This window comes from Puntigrus tetrazona, chromosome 25, assembly GCF_018831695.1.
Source record: "Puntigrus tetrazona isolate hp1 chromosome 25, ASM1883169v1, whole genome shotgun sequence".
NCBI lineage: Eukaryota > Metazoa > Chordata > Actinopteri > Cypriniformes > Cyprinidae > Puntigrus > Puntigrus tetrazona.
In genome coordinates, this window is record NC_056723.1 from 7,440,441 (window position 1) to 7,455,210 (window position 14,770).

Consider the following 14,770-nt stretch of genomic DNA (forward strand, 5'->3'; position numbering starts at 1 on the left):
AGTCCTCGGTTCCCCCTATATGTGCAGACAGGATCAACAACACATTATAGTGCAATGATAGACATCATCATTCTATTTTTGAGGGGATCTAACTTTTAACCTAGCGTGCACTTGTGGCTCTGGCCAAGCAGTAAGGCTGGGTTCTTTTGAATTAATTTTTGTACATGACAGTGAATTATCCAAAACAATTCTAATAATTCATATCTATTATTATTAATAATTCATATCATATATTCATCGATTGCATGGTAACAATGCATTATTTCTTCTTTTTTTTATCACTTAAACTTTTATAATCTTCATGAAGTATTTTGTAAAAATTCAACGATGGTTGCAAAAGTAGTATATTACTGTGATGTTTGTGGTGGAGGGATTACATCATAAACTATTTAAGTTGAACCTTAAGTGGGCTCTCTTTTTTTTGGTGGCTGTTCTCATGTTATTGTACCTATTAATGTCTGTGAGTGAAACCTGAAACCTTTGTCTAGTTAGGTACTTTCACTGATGCAAAGCCTTCATTTTTTTTTTTTAATGAATGAACTTTAATCACCTTTTTGGCCTCATGGTTAACATTAAATGTAGACATAATCACAGTCACACAGAAGAGGAAACTTCCCTTCATCTTTTCAATTTCTATTTCAGTTAAAACCTAATGGCTTCCCTGTTTTGCATAAGGCTGCTTCTAAAGATCAAAAGTGTCCAAACAACTTTTCAGAGGGACCAGCAAGAGTTATCTTTTAGACGATAAGATAAATATTTGAAAAGGTCCAGTAACCTTTTAATTATTCAGAATTCTGTCTCACTTAGCTACCATGTACTTGCATGTAAATAATAATTTGCTCTAATTGTACATATCTTTTTTTATTTATATTTAAAATAAACATCTGCATTGAAGTACATCATCTGATTACATTTATAATTACACTGCTGACCCATCAAATTAAAATCCTTACTCGTATCCCACCTTAATAGCAGCAAAAAAAATTTTACAATACAATGTGAACACAACAACTAGTACATAGTAGTTTAGTCCACCTAATATAAAGTGAGACCTACAATTCAACTTTTCAATAATAGTACATTTGTATTATTGTATATCTGCATGTACACGTTTATAGGCTTTTATGTTCTTATTTATACAATGATTGATGAGTATATCTGCCCCAACCATGCTACTGATTTAAGCAAAAATTAACATGTTTGTCTACCCAAACGAACTAAAGCAATGTTTTGAAATTGTAGAATTAGATTTTTGTTTTAAAGTACACTATTAACCTTAAGTGTTGTATAATTTTTGCCTCTATTTTTAGTGGATGAGCTCTTTTAAAGATGTTTGTGTGTGACGCGACAAGCTGACGGCTATATGCTTACGTTGTGGTTGTCTGGTTTGTTTATGACTGTGAGTCTTTCAGAGAGCCAGAGGTTTACTGCCTATCCCATCATCCTATCCATTCAATTGGCAATAATGCTAACAGCCCTCATGCAATGCTAGACCTCTGTGGTGTGTGTGTGTGTGTGTGTGTGTGTGTGTGTGTGTGTGTGTGAGACCGAGAGAGAGAGAGGAAGAAAAACGACAGTTCTACCAAATCATAATGTAACCTCTCAAAATACCTATGAAGCATTATAGGTAAATTCATTCCAGGTTCTTTTTTTGCTGTAATGTGTAGGCCTAGGCTATGTGCTTGAAATTTGAATTGTTGTTTGATTCACGACTGTTTTCTTTTAAAGGCTATTTACACATTTGTTGTGAAAGCAGTTGCCAAGGGGAGTCACAATGCCGCAGCGTCCCCGATGTGCTCATAGACTGAACAAGTGACAGCGCTGGTGCACCCATGAAGCCACTGGGCCCTCAGGTGCCCCCACCCCGCCATCACAAGCCTGGACATGTCAGGACCTGGTTTTAAAAATAACTCCTGCTTGTTAATCAAGCATACCCGCCCCCAACCACTACTCCAAAAACATGCACCGTCCTCCCTTGCCGATAATTATGTCAACCTGCTTGTCACACACCTTCATTTACCTGTTTTTTTATGTTAGCATGTCACACAGGTTGGCAGACAGATGATTTCTGTGTTTAGCCAGAAAGACTTTGAAAAGGCACAGCAGCAATGTCTCAAAGGAGGCGGACTTGCTAATAAACGACTGCAAGTTGAATTTGAAACACAACAAGGAACTGCTTGGCCTTGCGCAGCTTGCTTGGAAGTGCAACTTCATTGTTTGCCAATCTCTTAATTGGTTATTGGCCTTATAGCTCCATTGAGGGGAAACCCACTAATTTGGAGTGAGAGGCAGTGGGTGGTAATTGCAGACACTGTAGCCATAGATGTGTCATTTTGAGGTGTCCACCACACCTGAGCAACCCATTTTGTTCCCTGCCCTTCTCTTTTAGGAAGTGAGCATCGCTCTACAACTTCCGGGTCCTAAAAAAAACCATCATGTGGTATCGTTTCTAAGTGAAATGGGAATGCCTGCATATTTTAGGCCGTGGTTGGGATAATGAGCTCGGCCCTTTATTCCCATCGCCCGTCGCTCCTGGTGATGGAATTAGCTTGAAGCAAGCAGAGCGGAAATCACTCTCAGCTTTATGAATGACATCCCAGAGGTGGGAACGGATTAGTCTTCTCCCTCTCTCCCTCAGTCTGTGTGTCTGTCTGTCTCTCTCTCACTGCCTCTACAGCACCAGGTGGCTTTTTTTCTGAGCACAAAGGTGTTTCGCTTAATCCCATTACGCTAGTGCTAAGTCTCACCAACATCAAAATTACCCCTACCACCACTAACCTTCATATCTCTTTGCTTCTTCCACCCACAGTTTGCTTTTCATCCCCTCCCTTTTTGAGTGATTGGAAAGGTGGCTTCACCTGAATGGAGGGAGAGATCTGCAGGCAGCTGCTGTTTTAGCAGTCTTTCGTTAGCGTTGCTGACTCACAGCGATTGCCAATCCTGATCCAATTTCGCCATGCTGGTGGCCCCTTATTCCCTTGTCCAATAATGTGTCTGCTAGAAAAAATCCCACTGCTCCAAATCAAGTCTAATCCTAGCTGGAGACTTCATGTCAATCTTGTTCTCCAAAAGGGAAAAAAACAAGACAAACCCATACATCTGGTCCCGCCCCAGATCTCTCTTTCTCTTCTTTTCTTTGGCCTCTAGGGATGGCTTTTAAGTCCCCCATCTTCTCCAAAGAATAGAGTAGGGATCACGCAACATGACCTACCAGAACCTTGATATCACAATATTGCCACCCTTGGGCATTGGGACATAGGTGCGGATTAAGACTTTGCATAATAAGATTACACGCTGACTGAATGATATCAAGGGACGATCCATATGTGGCAAGCTGGCTCACTGTCGCCGGCTCATTGGCGGGTGGTACAGCTTGTGGAGAGAGGTGCCTGGGAGAGCCGCTGGGAATCAAATGGGATTCAGATTGTAAATGAGTTGGCCATTTTGCAGTCATAGCTATCAGCGACCGGATCTCTCCTAGTTCCACATTTAAATGTGAGAGGTTAGATCAGCTGTCCTTTGTGTGATTACCACAATGACCTGCAATGATGCCCAAGTCTACTGGGACTTTCTACACTGATTTGTATCTTCTGATCGCAGATGTCTGACAAAGACCACTTGCTGGGCGAGTCTTCCCATTCTCAGTGGGCAGTCAAAGCAAGCGAGATGTTCTGATTCTATGACTTGCTTATGTCTGTCAAATGCACTTTTTATTTTTGACGACTTATTCCTCATCAAAGAAAAGTCTAAAGTGGTCAATAAAGCTGGCAGAAGTTCCTTTTGTCCACAGAATACCTCGGATGCCATAGTTCAACAGTGACGGCCCCTGCTGAGAAACCCCTCTATCCCAGGAGCTGCTTTTCTCTCAAGAATCTCACCATTCATGGCTCCCCATTCCCGCATCTTCAAAGCAGCATTCCGAGAAAATCCCTCACATAAAAAGATACCTCTCCTCATGAGCTGATGATCCAGGGGTGTCGAGCAGTAGTTCCTGTCCCACTGTGTGCTGTGGGAAATGGATGTGTCTGTCGGCTGGATGAGATCAATAAGCACAAGGCCACAACATCGACCCGCTGCTCTCCTAAATGACTCCATGAGTCCTTGTCTGCTGTGCTGGGCAGTCAGGCACCGTGGGGAACTTAGGGAAACTGGAAATACTTCAAGTCAGGGGGTCCCAAACAGAAAAACATACCTGCTAGTATTAAACAATACTTTCCACACAGTATATACAGACCACACTCTGAATAAGGCCAAGTGTGATGTCAGGTTATGTCAAAATGCTGGACAAAAAAGAAACTATAGAATGAAGTTAACTAAATGCCAACAGTGGTACAAGCTAGATTAAATATAAATGTGCTAAATGTAAAACAGCGTCTAGTGTCCAGAGTTACTTTCATGTTGGTCATTGGTAGGAATACATGATATATATTGGTAACATCAGTTAAGATAAATACAGTAAAATATTAAAATATTATACAAATATCATTTTCTTTGCGCTAAATATACTTGGTTAATAATTTTAGTATGCCAATCTTAAATGTACATTTTCCTAATGTTGTGATGCCGAAATGTTTTTCCAACAAAATGTTATAGATGTTGACCCTTTATCCATTCTTTTCGCACTGCTAAATTTAGTAATTTTGTTCCAATCTGGTCCAATATATTGCTGCATAGCAGTCATTTTTCATTCGATATTTTTCTTTCAAAACAAAGCTTCCATAGAGAGAGCTATTCTTCAGGCTGCTTAATGAAAACATATCCTTTATCAATCTTAATGACAGCACCCCAGTCATAATTGTAGCATATAATCACAGAATATGTGACACCTGCCTGTCCAGTATCAAAGCTGCCTACCGCTTATGCAAATACAGCAAGATAGTTCTGTAGATCAATCTATGAGGCCCCACCAGTCAGACTTCCCAGGAGGTTTATGTGACTGATAGCAATCACTGCCACACAAGCATACAACATTACAGACTCAAATTAGCAAAGCGCGGGAGAGAGAAAGGGGATTAGAGAGATCCGCAGTCCCACCGGCCCAACTTACAAATTAGATATGATAATCAAACAACACGATCACAATTGGATTTGATGACAGGGGTTTAGCGAAATTTAACTTGTTACCCATGGTTGCACGCTCTAATTTGTATTTTTTTTTTTTTTTATTGATGGTGGTGATTACAGCTTCTTTGTTTATCTTTTTGTATTACTAAATGTAAGTTACAATGTCTTCTGGCTGCTTGACTTTAGAATGCTTTTCAGTTACTGTATCCATATTTTTAACTGTTGATTCTTTATGCATATCTGCATTTTTGTAACCAAACATGGTCGAATCACTTACAAAAAAAAAAAAAAAAAGTGTTGCAATGAATGATTACCTTTTTCAGTAACTGCTGGTAGTTTATTTCAGACTTATTTAAACATTTATCTTTGAGTTTGTGTGTCTTTTTTAAATATTTATTAAAAGGTCCAATTCTGAATTATTAATTGTGAAAGATTAATAATTTAGAAAGGATTTTATGAATTGCTATGGAGAGCATTAAGATTTAATTGATTAATTGGGAAATGTTAATTTTACTCATCCCTAATTCAAGACATTTGTTAATCTTCAGAATATGAGATGTTAGTGAAAACAAAAGCTTTTTGTCTTTTGTCTCTCTAATTTAACCCGTTTTCTTCCCTCATTCTTTATTTCTCACTCCTTAGGCTCGTAAGTTGACCCCATTCAACAACTACTAGGGCTTTCCAATTGCAAGAAAACAGCTGGCATTCAAATTGGATTCCCGGTCTAATTTCCTCTAAGGTAACACTCATGTCTGTCCCATCTGTCAACAGGTGAGAACCAGAGCTGAAGCCGAATGCTCTGGTGGCTGCCTGCACAAACAGCTTAATTCAATAAGGTGATGTCAGTGTCAGCCAATGCTTATCTACTGAATTCACACAAGGTGTCTGGGAGTTTGAACAGCGCTGGTCTGAGCAAGGTGGGAAGCTGACACCTGCCTTTCCAATCCCTTAAGACAACACTAAATTCCTCACCTGCTGTAGTTGTGACCTGACAAATTTAATCATCCTAAATAAATAACGTGTTTTTCCTACACCATCAATTCTATGTATAGCTATAATAAAACGAATCAGTCAAAAGTTCCTTGCGCTGATATTTGAGTTGTAAAACCAACAGATTGCTGCATTCATGACTCGCAGCTTCTCAGCTCCTTTTTGTCAAAGCAGTCGGGAGTTTATTCCCAGTTAAGAGCAATGAGAGAAAGTAGAGCGAAAGCCTCTCGTCAAAAGAAAAGGTCCGAAACACAATTGTTTTGATGACTGATCTGTGGCCCAGACTGTCATCATTACCCCCCATGAGAGGGAATCCCACCCCCTAAAACAATCCACTCTGGGCTAATGGCTCCTACGCATTTCATTTGTAAGACACTATAGAAACTCTGGTACAATAGGCTCCATCTTGAGAGGGCCCATCTGGGTGCCTCTTATATCCTTTGAACAGCACGGAGGGTCGCTGACCTAGAAAGCCATCAATAAAAGACAATCCTTGGGAGGACAAATTGAAGAGCGGTGGAATCTCTCGTCTTTGCCTTACTCAGCTTGGAGTTTATGGGTGAGGCTGGTGATATTTGGTCACTGTACAGTTCGTTACTCAACTTTACTGTAATTCTTTGGCTGTCAGGGTTGTTTCTGTAGTGGATTGCACAGTGGCTCCATGTCCGGAGATTTGGAACAGGCTGTCACCTTGAAAAAGCTGAAGTGAAATTGAAGAATTTAAAGGGATAATTCAGCCAAAATGAAAAATGTGGTTGCTCATAAGACCATTGCTCATCTTCAGAGTCCAAATTAAGATATTTCTGATAAGTTTGGAATGTCATGAGGTTGAGTAATTACTGACAGAATTGTTTTTAGGGTGAACTATCCTTTTAAGTGGTTCTAACCCTTTTTTTCCAAGCTGGTCTAAATTAGGCTGTTCAGAATGGTCTAGATATAACACAAGTTTGGATTTACCACAATGATTCTGTCATAAGAGTTTAGATCATACTAAACCAAGGATATTTATTTGCCACATATACCTGTATTAATCACTATAAGCGTTTACCGCTACACGTTTTGTGGGATGCTACTATTGATATTTGTAAGCCGCTTCGATGATCTTATCAGGCTTTGATGTGCTGGACCACATTATTGACCTCAGAAAAACACCCAGCAATGCCATACCGCCAGTCCACTGCCAAATAACAGGTTTTAACCACCTCCTGTAAATGACTAAATGAATATGATGAAACGACACAATAAACCACACATCTGAGCCCATTGACAGTCTTTCAGTCAAACGTACAATATACATTGTAATTTAAGCTATTGGACCGTGGGAGGGGAGCTAATTGTTCACTTTTTTTGGTCAATAATCAGAAAAGGTCAGCGGTGGAGCTGTCACTGCTTTTCACAATGCCAGCCAGGCAACAGATGTTAATTCGAACCATTACTGTCCTATCGCTCGGCGAGATGAGTTCATGACAAACAGCAGAGCGCTCTCCCATGCCGAGAGAGAGACAATCCAACAGACTATAATTACCTTCAGTGCCATGAGACTGATGGAGACAAGCCCTGCAGAAAAGGACCCATCACCTACCTTAGATATAATATTTTACTACCTAGTAATTTATCCATCATTCCTGAAAGCACTTGGGTCCTATTGTTGTCAGAGCAGGGGAATGAAGGCACCGGCGAGGACTTCAATCTCTGAAATTACACCGTTTTGGAGACAAAGGCGGGATGGAGGGAGAAACAGGGAAGCCATGCTTTTGGGTGGCACTTTTATCATTGAGTGGCAGATAGTTGAACAATCAGCAAGTCTGGGGGCAAAGTGATGTTGAGGCAGACAGTGCCTTTTGTTTTTAGGCTGAATCGAAATGGGTTTGGGGCTGCAAATGAAAAGACATTTATAGCGTATCAAAATATAATTTTACTGTAACCGATTCTGTTATTTTGAAAGGCTTGGTCTGGAGGGGGAAAAAAACATGAGTTCTTGTGAAACTGATCATATTTCATGAAGTATGTATGCGATAGCTGTATTTCCAGTTTGTCATGCTAGACATGAACATGCAACGGTGTCGTTTTTATGCAACTTTTTTTACTCTTTCCATTCGTTTAACATTATGTTGTTTTAGTCATAATTTTTGTCCCTTAATGATTGTTTGAATGAGTGTTTGATGTCTTATTCATTCATTTTAATCTGTGGTTCTCAACCTTTTTGACTTTTCACCCAATGATTTGATGAAACATGAATTTTGTGTATTAATATTTCAGTTCCCTAGTTAAAAACATTGAATTCTATTGAGTTTGTTAATGTATTCAAATGTATCAACATTTACCAAAAGCATGTGAAAACTCTCCAGATAACGTTATAAGTATTGTGCTCTAATATACTTGAAAATTAATATTAAATTATTTGAATTCATTCAATAGATATGGATAGAGTGACTTAAATATTCTGATTTGCAAGTAACTTTTGTGTTTGCTTCATTTTAATGAAGATATATGCCATAATATGACATTTTATTTTTGTACATATTTAAATACTCCCACCTTTATTGGCTGTGTTTGGGAGTTAATTAACCCATAAACAAACAGCTTCAGTTTATGGGTGTTTATTCACTGTTCAGCTTCCACTCAAGTGTCTTGCAATATTATTACCTTGTCATAGTTTCATATCAGAATTGTTCCTCCTTCACCTTTTCCTGAACCTTTCAATCCAGATCTGGCCCTTTGGAGCTAAACGACCATAGTTGGTATTTCGGAAAGCCACCAGCCAAGTCAGTGAATCCCACTAAAGAGGAAGTGCATCTTCTGCTTGTCATTACAGCTCGGTGATGTTGCTGGTTTTAATGACCTCCCTGAGCATTCACCACAGCCAGGGGGTCATACAAACCCACGACTCTCCAGGAAAAGCCTTCCATTAATGGGAAGAGGAACAGAGGCACCCGGGCCGCTTCAGTTCAGTGGACAGATGGGAGGCCATTGTAAATATTTTGATTGATGGAGGGTGGGGTCAAGGCGTAAACCTTTGTTTTCCATATAAATGGGGAGGGCGGGAATCCAATGCAGGATGTTGGGTTGTTTTTGATAGGCCCCCCATTCCTTTGCATGGCAGAATGCAGAGACACCGAAGGTTAGGGAAGGTTTCCATGGATCTAAAGGCGGTTAAGAATGTTGCAGACATATTTTGTGTATCTGACCTTGTTTTATTGGAAAGTTCCTGCTGGTCTGAGGAGAATATCCTATAGCGGAGATGTCTTGGAGAAAAATATGTTTATGTTTGAGTTTGCAAAGTGACCATATGGGTAATTGTGTTTTTTTTTTGGTTTTTTTCCCTTAACAGATTGATCTGACCCAGGGGATTGCCTTTTTCATCAAATTAGACCTGACCAATGTGTTTTTTTTTTTTCCTGAAAGTGTGACTTTTTTTTCTTTCCCAAGAGGCATCAACAAGCAAAGGGTCCAAAGCAACAGGTGAATTCAGTCCCTCACATACACTCTCACACCACCTTCTCCTCCCCAAACAGAAAAACACTCCTAACCGGCAATCTGCAACAGTGACCAGCCCTGGGATCCAAATCAGCCTTTACCCACACATTACCTTAATGATGTCACAAAGGAATGCCCCATGGTCCTACCCTCTGATTGGCCCCTAGCTCCTCACAGGTCTAATCAGGAAGTGTTGGTGTTAAGAAGAGTGGCTTTGCTAATTTAAGGTGTTATCTGCGAGACAATGGCCTGTTTTGTTATTGCATTAGAAAGGTGATTTGTCCCAGGGGCTCTGACACATCTTCCCACACACATGTACCCTGTTAGGGGGCCGAGAGACCAGTATAGGCAACATGTTACAAAGTATAGACTGAATCAGATTTTATCTTTGAGAACTTATTTTCAAAAACTCGTTAAAAGGGATAAAATTACACTAATAGCTTGGAATGGTTTATGACAATGACTTTAATATAAAATGTGATAGTTGTGGCACTGGGTGTTGATTGGTCAGTGCAGTCATCTGACCGAAAATAATAACAATAATAATAGCTACTATTATTTTATTTATTGATTTTGTTTTTAAAATGTGTGTACTTTTTGTACATTTTTGACCTTTGAAAATTTTATTTATTTATTCTCCAAAATGCACATCCTAGGTAAGGCTGTGGATAATTTATTAATTATTATTATTATTATTATTGATATTGTTGTTGTTGTATTTATCAAAACACGTGCCTTATTTGGGTTCCACGGTAAGTTTATATATGTATATAAATATAATTTATTTTAATCTGTGAAGCAGTATTAATTTAGTTATTTTGTTAGTTTGTTATTTTCTAAAGTGCTTGCCCTATGCGGGGATGTTGTTGCTAATTTATTTACTTTATTTATTTATGCTGTTAACCATTTTTAAAAACCATTAACACACTCATGGCTCTGCTTGTGAATACAGTCATGCCTAAAGGGTTTGCAAGCAAGACTGCTATCGAAATTGAATTTGCTTACCTCTATGCTATGCTTCCAAACATAAATTTCGTAATTTACAGTAAATCTGTTTGTTGCCATAAGTACTGAGTGCTGGCCGTTGTAGATCCGTGTGGCTGATACAGGATGATTGATATGAAATGATGTCTGATGGCGCTGGAGTTGTTAGCACATTCAATTCACATTAAGATAAATTGACTGCAGAGGAAACAGCCGCTTAGAGTCAAACAGACACGCATAAGCACGAACGGACCCTCATAAACATGATTGAAAGCTCTGTACACACATCCGTCCACGTGCTTGCCTGAATTGCACATAATGACTCCAGGACACACACGCATACACATAACCAGACAGTCAATTGAGTGTGAGAATGACGATGAAACAATCTTTTCCGCTCTGGGCCTGTAATCGGGGCCTCACTTTTGAGCAGCGTCCATGTGAATATGTAACATATTTGTCACATGACTTTAATAGAGAGAATCAAGTTATTTAGTTTGGGTAATGAGGTGGTGGCTTGTTGTGGGTTGGCAGTGACCTCTGTCAAACACAGGGCCATGAACACGTGAACCAAGACACTGATGAACACTTTGCCCAGAAAGAATGGAAATATCTCACTTGATAAACTATGGATTCACTCGGCTGCATAGATCTCTATTTCACGAATCAGTATGAAGATGAATTTGTGAATTAACAAGGGCCTTGACCCTGTAAACACTTTGACTCAGTAGAGTTTTCCCCCCAAATCTGGGCAATGTTTTATCGCTGGGTTGATCTTCCATAACAAAAAGAAAAAAAATTACATTTGTTGAAGTGTCCCTATAATTTTTGAAAATGACCTTTCATGTAGCTCTAAGTGAACAAAAACATCCTGCAAAGGTTTAGACAAATTTAAGAGTATAGAGTGTAAAAAGTTATTGACGACTCTGAATCAATCGGAGTCCTTTTTAAAACAAATCCCATGCTGACATCGACATGAAACATTGCACACGCAGATCGGGTAAACTTGACTATCAGCCAATTTTCATGTTGCCGCTTTGTGTACAGCGTTTCCCTGGTAACGCTGTACACAAAGTTAGCACCGCATTCAGCGTCACCCAAAGGAGGAATTTGGAAAAATTAATCATTGAGTGAATCGTTTGGGATTAGCTAAGTAGCCTAAATAAATAATAAGACAATAGAACTGTTTTTTGACCTTGCATGCATGCTAACCTGTTGTTGTGGACTCCCAAAACCAAAATATGAACCTTTTATAACCCATAATAGGGGCACTCTAATATAGGTACCTTTATAATGCAATTAATGAATGTATATTTTTTGTTTGTGTTTTTTTTTTTTTTATTATTACTTTTAAACGTTTTTTTTCCCATTCCCTAAAAAGTATAAAATATGAATTATATAGTATTTTGAAAGCATAAACGGTTTTTGGCATTATTTCCACAACAATGAACAACTGTGTTTCTAATAAATTGCTAATTGCTTTTTTCTTTCACTTTCTATTTCTCTTTTAAGTTAATGCAATACTAAGAAAAAAAAATCATTTAAAAATTACAATTTTTCCTGCGGAATTTCCATGACCATATATTCTAAAAAAAAAAAGAGAGAGAAATAAACTGTGGTGGAAAAAGAATAAAATGTGATTGAAACAACACTGATAATAGCTTAATTATTTTTAATAATTATAATATTTTTTTTCAGAGCTGTTTAACCCATCGTCATTGTTTTGTTGTAATGACAGAAAATAAGTCTTGATAAACACTTGCACACTTTCTTTTTTTAACTTAACACAACATGGTTTCTGGTGAGTAAATCTAGTGAGTGTTCCTGGAATTTCTAAAAAGTGAACATCACAGTGCACTGGAACTATTGTATGTTGACATCGTTCAATCCCTAGGTAGTGTACTGACTACTGAACTAGTCATCACATTGAGCCACGCCCCTTTACACCTGCTTTGTTTACCTCATCACCGCACTTCTCTTTTTGACTGTAATGTTCCCTTTTTTTCTACTGTGACGTTTAACATTCTTTAAAAAAAAAAGACGATGATGGCTATTGTGAATTGAGCTAATAAAACTGTTTATCCATGTGCTAAGAAGTGTGTGTGTGTGTAAAGAGCACTTGAGATTTGTCCCAAACCACTGCACCCTTTGTGACCATTGGAGTGGGTGTGATCCTTAGCCAACAAAGCTTGTTTGACTTGTAGAGTTTATTTTTCTGTTAACCGTTCTGTTAACTCAGTTGTCATTACAAGCCGTTAAAGGCACAAAGCCTTTTTTGCGGCGTAATTACAACAGTCAATTATTCGAATTTGCTTTTTTTCAGTCGTCTAATTCCCGTCTAAAAACATCGCATCAGACTGTAAGAATAAAAAAAATGGCTGAATGATTTTATGCCCAATTTTCTCTACCTATGTAACAAAGCGATTATTTTCTCTCCCCCGGAAACAAAATTAGAAGGTACAGTTCCTATTCAATGGGCCGTTTGTCTACCGACGGCAATATATAAACTGTCACAGCATGAAATCGGTTTTCTGCCTTGGTTCATTTCAAATCAGAGGTTTCGAGCGCATTAGTATCGCAATTAGAGGGCTTCGGTTATGCGACGCTAGCCGTGGAAACACAGAGCTCGGCGTTGACAGTCCCTTTTCTTTTCTTCCAGGACTGTCGGCCTTTAAGAAGGTGATTGGGCCCGTACCCTAATCGCCACAGATAATAAATTGATCAACTCTTAAACTTCTGAGAGGGCTGAATGGGGCTCACCCCGTCCATTGAGCGTGGACGGATTACTCACGCTTAGTTGGCTCTAGGTAGGCTTTGGCAAGCCTCCCCACCAGGCCTGGGAATGGGGCTGCATTGAGGCCCATTCACAAGCGCCTGACACAGAGCGTGCTTTTATACCGCACTGCTTTATTATGAGAAGATCCCCAGCCGCCCACCAAGGGCTTGTCCTTGCCATACTCTTTCTTGGACGTTAAGAAAAGGTTATCCCCTACCTTAATCCATATTGCAATGTGGATTAGAGCGCGAGTGTGTGTGTGTGTGTGTGTGTGTGAGAGAGAGAGTGTGTTTAGAGGGAGGGGGGGGCGTGCGGAGTGTTTCAACTTCACACAGGATTCCCCCTCCCCACGAGACACACTCACTCTCTCTTTTTCACCCCGTTTCTCTCTCTCTCTCTCTCTTTTACAAAGTGCCTATAGGCTCTGGTAAAGGATTTGCATCTTGAATGGGTAACCTGCAGTTCTCCTCAATGAAGACATCAGATCAAAGTTCAACCAGTCAAAGCCCTGCTAAAACGTTAAGGAGGCCGGCACGTACACAAAGGCACGGGATGAACGGCAACTGCTGCCTCAGGAGAGGGGTTAAAAAAACACACTGGAATCCCTGATCCAGATTAAGAGTGGATTATGGCGTTCACAATGGAGCCGGTTTCATTTGAATTCACTAAAGAATTTTGTTCAATATTTCAGTTTTTAATGGTTATTGTAAACTTTCCATAGGATTAAAAATAGGGGAGAAAACTTCATTATCCTCTTTTAGAACACTGATTCCATCCAATTTTTTGTTCCATCCGATATAGAAAATCAATTTTTGTGACATTTTAATAAAATGTCTTTACTGTCACAATTAATCGGTTTATTTGATCTTTGCTAAATTGAAAGTATTACTTCTAAAAATGTGTGTATATATATATATATATATATATATATATATATATATATATATATATATATATATATATATATTGTGTGTGTGTATATATATATATATATATATATATATATATATGTATATATATATATATATATATATATATATATATATATATATATATATATATATATATAAACAAACATGTATATACATAATATAAAATGCAGTATTTTCAAATCATATCTTTATAGGCTACTTGCTATTTTTTATTTTATTTTATACTGTTCATCCCTAAAAATAGATTTTAAAATTGAATTTATCCTTGTGATGAAAAGCTGATTCACACGTGATTCTGCAACTGCTGCATAATATTCTTTCAATCAATTTAAATTAAATTTAAATCTTTTAAATACAGTATAAATCTATACGTCCAAATTAAATGTAGTACCTGGCAGTACTTGCTGTACTGTCTTTAGCTGAATTTATTCCTTTTAAAAAAGTCATATTAAGTTGTCTTTTTCCAATTATTTTTTAGTATTAATTATATTTAATCATATTATTACTTAATTTATATTGATTATTTCCGGAAATGTTCTTTTTTTTT

At 38.3% G+C, this 14,770-nt stretch overlaps 1 long non-coding RNA gene across 1 annotated transcript; it reads left to right on the forward strand.

The window, feature by feature from the left end:
* The first annotated feature begins 5,488 nt into the window (after positions 1–5,488).
* LOC122331188 lies at positions 5,489–14,048 on the forward strand. The gene is made up of 3 exons (XR_006248138.1): positions 5,489–5,803; positions 9,386–9,516; positions 13,704–14,048. It is a non-coding gene; the product is annotated as an uncharacterized LOC122331188 (long non-coding RNA).
* Positions 14,049–14,770: the final 722 nt, after the last annotated feature.